The sequence below is a fragment of the Scomber japonicus genome, chromosome 18, assembly GCF_027409825.1.
Source record: "Scomber japonicus isolate fScoJap1 chromosome 18, fScoJap1.pri, whole genome shotgun sequence".
NCBI classification, from domain to species: Eukaryota; Metazoa; Chordata; class Actinopteri; order Scombriformes; family Scombridae; genus Scomber; species Scomber japonicus.
The window spans coordinates 29,622,226-29,628,225 of record NC_070595.1 but is presented as its reverse complement, the minus strand read 5'-3'; positions in this window follow the sequence as shown (position 1 = coordinate 29,628,225).

Genomic DNA, 6,000 nt, shown 5'->3' with positions numbered 1-6,000 from the left:
CTATTCCATCTAGAGGTCAGCCAATCTGGAAGTTTAGCGAGTATCTTCTGATTCTCATTACAGTCATTGAGTACTTCAAGGCCCTTGATTTGAAACATGGCTGCCTCACAGCTGCGGAGGAAGTCAGCAAGTTCTTGAAGTTCCACACTGCTCTTGGAGTTTATCTTGGGCCATGAATCAAGCTTGTCCCTGAAAGCTTTGGCGATGAGGAATGGATTGCCATATCTCTCTTCTAGGATAGTCCATGCTGCACGATAGGCTGACTCTGTGCCTAGCAGGAAGTAGCTCTCTATGGCTTTCTTGGCTGTGCCACTCACATACTTTCGCAGGTAATATATCTTTTCTTCACCTGGTATGGTTTTTCTGTCAATGAGTGTCTGAAATGAAACTTTCCAGTCATTGAATCTGAGTGGATCACCGCTGAATATTGTTGGTTCAGGTATAGGAAGACGACTTGCACTGATGGACTCTGCAAACACTCTCACAAGAGCTGCTGTGCTGTCTTCTCTCCCTAGCAGTGTCACCGCTTGTGGTGGAGGCTGACGTTGAGACAGGTTACTTTCATCTTTAATTTCTTCCTTCTCTTTTAGGGAGACACGTTGATGGAGCAGTTGATCTATTTCATCATCTGAACATTCATTTTCGTCATAGACTTTCTGACGTGCCTTGGCAACCTTTAACTTCTTCACTGTCTCCAATCGTTCCACTTCTCGTCGCTTGGCCTCTAGTGCCCTTTGCCTCTCTGCATTTTCTGCCTCAAGTTGTTCGAGTTCTTTGATATGACATTCTTTCTCTAACAGTACCTGCAAAGCAGCTTCATTGGCGGCGACTTCAGCAGCAGCCTCCCGTCTGTGAGCAGAATACTGGCTTGAGCGTCTGGATGTGACCTTTGAGTTACTTCGAGAATGAACTGAAGACCTGGCGGACATGGATTTGGTATGGTGAGAGATGCTTGTTCTATCTGATGCTGCAGACTTAAACACAGATTCTCCATCTCTCTCTTTGCTGTCTTGTTTTTCAATCCCTTGATCTTCATCAGTTTCTGTGTGTAGATAACCTTTAGCAGTTTTAATTATTGTCTTTGTTACTGCTTCACAGGTGTCTATTCTGCGACGTGTGTCAGGGTCTGGAATGTCAATGTGTCTCAACTCTTCATAGACATCGTTCAGATCATTTGCAGCATCATTCACCTTAGTAATGTGTTCATGCAGCAGGCTGTTTGGGCACTCTTCACTCAGCACTCCTTTAGCATCCTTAATGACTGCTTTCCACTTGTCATAGCTCTTGATGAAACGGTGTTCAACCCTTTTAAGTTGCTCCTTGTGCAATTCTTGGCCCTTTTCCGTTAACTTGCGAGCTCTTTGACTTCTTTGTGGCTCTGACGAAGAAGCCTGGTTAGCAGCTTCGATGCCTTCAGATGCTTGTGGTTGTGTGTCTGTTCCATGCTGCTGTATGTCTTCACCACCACCATTTCTCTCACTCTCAGAGAAAGATTGTATGTGTGACATTTTACTTTGATTACTTCAGTTAGATTTAAATGTGATACTACTCTTAGCCTTGTAGTTACTTACAGAATGACTAAAATAACCTTAGCGTAGCTGAATCAAACTCAGTTTTAACATGTAGCAATAGTTATGCCTTTCTGTTCAATAGTTTGGCTTATTCACTTATACTCTTGTTACCACCAGTGAGTGTTAACTCTAGCACAGGTAAGTTAGAAATGTAATAAACACTTGCAATGCGCCTTTAAATTACTGTGGCGCTGTTATCTTAATATTAACATTACTTGTTTTGACACATTTTTTACAGTGTAACTATCGATAAACACAATCTCATTATTTGCATCAATGAATGTCAACAGACTTCAGCTGTGAAAGGTAAGTACAACTTGAAAATGCAAAAATGTTTCAATCTCTTGTGCAAAGCACTCAAAGTCTCTTATTCATACAAATCCACACGATAACACCTTAAGCCTCCTGGCTGCTTCCTTGGTTGCTGTGAGGACGGCAATAAACGGCGCACCCGCAACGTGGATAAGCTTCATCCCGCCCGTGGATCACCGTGCTCCAGCGGCGTTTTCCTCGGCTACTCACGCGAAGCAGTCGAGTTCTCACTGTAGCTCCTCTCGGTAGTAAAGCATGAGACCCGAGCTCGTTTTCAAGACAGGGTTTAATTTTATTCACCGACCAACCCGTGAGAACTAAAGAAGATGAAAGTAAACAAACAATCTGGTAAATACATGCGCTAATTCAGAGCTTGCAGCTTAATAATATTACACATATACACCAATAAAACACACCTCGTAGGCTGCACACTACCAAAGGGGCTGAATCTTGTCCTTTCTTCTGTCTTTGTCTTCTTTATTTACCTTTAATGTCGTAACTCAACTCAAATCAACTTTACCGAGTGTGGAGACAACCAACCGTGTGGTTTCCCTGCCATGCCCTGCCAGGTGGTGTGTCACTAAATTAGTACCGTGTAGAAACAAATACAAAACAATGCGTCCGCCTCAACTGAAACGCAGGTAGGAACTAAGAAATAAATAAATAAATGAGAATTAAATGAACTGACATGTCGGCAGTTACACACTATACAGTGCACATCCAAACGAAACTTCGTAGCAATGGCTGCGCAATCTTGAAAATTTCAGATGCATGCTGGGAAAAATAAAAACATGGATTCTTCTTATATGGGCATGAGGCGGGGGCATGGGCGGAGCGGGGAGGTTGCTATGGTTACGAGGGCTGGATCTCGAGGACATTGGTCAATCAACCTGTCAATCAGGACGTAGCCACGCCCTAATGCATACCCTGCTTTATCGTCACATATAAAATCAGGGAGGCCAAAATGTCCCAAATGAACATCATACTGCATTGAAGAAGGCTTTAAACTAGCGATTGAGACCATAAACACATTTTGAAAACGTTTACTGAGGTTAGAAATCAAGTGAGAAGTTGGTGAATTCTCCATTGACTTGTATAGAGACAGTCGCCCCCTGGTGGCCTTTTGATAGAATGCAGCTCTAAGTTACTTCTCCATTGACTTGTATAGAGACGGTCGCTCCCTGGTGGCCTTTTGATAGAATGCAGCTCTAAGTTACTTCTCCATTGACTTGTATAGAGACGGTCGCCCCCTGGTGGCCTTTTGATAGAATGCAGCTCTAAGTTACTTCTGTGTCGGCCTCATTTCAGAGGACCGGAACTCCCCGCCGGTGCAGAACCTCTTCCCAGAGGCCAACAGGGAGAACAGTCCATGTTGGGGGTGGGAGGGGTCTCTGATGATGCTGTTAGCTCTGATCAGACAGTGTTTAGGTGCAAACTCCTAGATGGGAGGAAGTGAAGTCCCAGTGATCTTCTCCACTGTCCTCACCACTCTCTGCAGGGACTTCCAGTCTGAGACACTGCAGGCTCCAGATCAAACAGAGCTGTATGTTCTCTGTAGTGCCTCTGTAGAAAGTGGTGAGGATGGGAAGGGGAGGTGTGCTCTCCACATGCAGCGCAAAAAGTGCAGGTGCTGCTGAGCTCTCTTTACAAGAGCTTTGGTGTGAATCTCTTATCTGCACCCCCAGGAGCTACCTTCACTGGTCTGTTGTTGATGAGGAGTGGTATGTGACTGTGCCGGTTTCTCCTGAAGTCGACAAAGATCTCCTTTGTTTTTCAACATTCAAGGCCTGGTTGTTTTTGTTGCACCAGTCCATCAGTTGGTTCTCCTCTCTGTAGGCCAGGTCACTGTCGTCCCGGATGAGGCCCACTACCGTTGTGTTGTCTGCATACTTCACAATGTGATTAGTAGTAGACCTGGCCAAGCAGTCGTGAATGATATAACTTTAAAACACATTTATTTCCTATCGGAGTGACAGCTGACTGAATAAATAATACACCAGGATTAATCAAACCTGGCTGTTAGCCTTGTCTGGAGCAGGCTAACAGCCAGACTGAGGCAGGTGAGTGTTAATATCAGGACTGTAAATAATGATTACTGTTATTATTGATCAATCTGATGATTATTTTTAAGTTGAATTGTTTAGTTGATTAAACTGTCAGAAAAATATGAAATCACACAGTTTGACGTCTTCAAAAGTAGTTTCCTGTTGTTCATTTCCTGGTTTCTGCGTCCTCACAGTGATGTAAAAACTCAGCAAACTCTTGTTAGTGGATTAAAATGAATAATGGATCTTTATAGTGAACCATAAAACCAAGGTGTTGAAAAGAGGTCAGATTACTATGAAAAATGAGACAGCATTTAAAATGATTTCAGTAAATAAGAGCAACCTGCTGACTTGTTTCCCTATAACAGCTCAGTCCTGTGATTTTCAGCCTGATATCTCTAAATGTGTCCACTGCTGGCCTCTGCAGTCAGGTCATGGAGTTAAAAATACAAACATCTGATGACTGAAAACTTTAAACCAGATTAAAACTAAAACATAAAAGTGTGTCATAAAACTTCAAACTGAATAAAATGTGAATGTGTGACAGAGCTTCAGTCTGACAGAGACACGCTGACGCTGTACAACTATAAATAAAGTGAGAGAAATATTTCTTTACTATTTGGCATTTTAACAGCCTGCATGTCAGACTTTGTGTCCTCAAACATGTAGAAGATAAAAACTATAGATAACACAATATGACACCAAACTCTCTTTAAGAAATATGATAAATTAAATTTTCCTCAAAAACATAAAACAATAGAAACAAGATAAAAGGCTTCATATGTCCAAAGTCTTCTGATCAATTCAGCATCAATATAATCCATAAAGATAAACTGTACCTGCGTCATTATGACCAGACTTTGTTCCCTATGATGACAACTGGTCCCAACAAGGTTAATTATTATACAAGAAACGGTCCCCATAAAGTAATGAATACACACACATACACACACACACACACACGTGACTTCCTGTAATGGAGAAGGGTGAGAAGTAGACAGGTCCTGCTCAGACATTAAGTTCTTTAATTCGTGATACATTCTTCAGGTGATAGGAGGTTGATTTTATAATTGTCCTAATGTGATTGATGACATTCAGGTCTAAGTTGATGACTACACCCAGATCTCTGGCTTGCTTCGTGTGTTTTAACATCACTGATTGAAGCTGAATGCTGACTTTTAATTGTTTATTTCTCCAAAAATAATAACTTCAGTTGTATCTTTGTTTAATTGCAGAAAATTCTGTCACATCCAATCAGTGCTTGTATTGGACCATAGTCTCCTGGTCATATAATTATAAAAAGTTGTGAGTTGCATAATTTTGGCAAGATGTTTTGTTGTTTTCTTTAATCAGAGCCAGAGGGAGTATTTAGATGTTGAACAGAAGAGGCCCCACAATGGAGCCTTGAGGAACTCTTTATTTCTCCTTCCCTGTAGTCCCTGTCCTTTAAGTATGATTCATACCAGTTTATTACCGTGCCAGAAAGTCCCACCCAGCTTTCCAGTTGATCTAGTAATATGTTGTGGTGGACAGCTCTGAGATCCAGTAGTACTAACACTGACATTCTGCCACTGTCAGTGTTTAAGCGTATGTTATTGAAGACTTTAACAAGAGCAGTATCAGAGCTGTGGTTGAGATCCTGACTGAAGACATCAAAACTGTTGTTTAGTGCCAAGAAGAAACTGCTTTTTTCGATGATTTTACTCAAAGGAGGTTTGATATGAGTCTACACTTGCTCATTAGTGAAGTGTCTAAATTGTTCTTCTTTAAGAGTGCCTTGATGACGGCAGTCTGTGGAAAGACACCTGAGAGAAGAGATGTGTTGACAGTCTGTAGAAGATCTGAGGTCATAGAGTTGGAGACAATTTTGAAAATGCCTGCAGGCCAATTATTTGGGAAGCAAGAGGATTTCAGATGTTTTATAATGTCCTCTAGGTTTTATAGTTGATTGGATAAAATTGTCATACTTAGTTAATTGATTTGAAGTGGACAAAGAGACATTACATATCCTGTACCTGGTATGAAGGCACTGACTGTGTAATCTTCTGAATTTTGTCAGATTGTCAATTCAG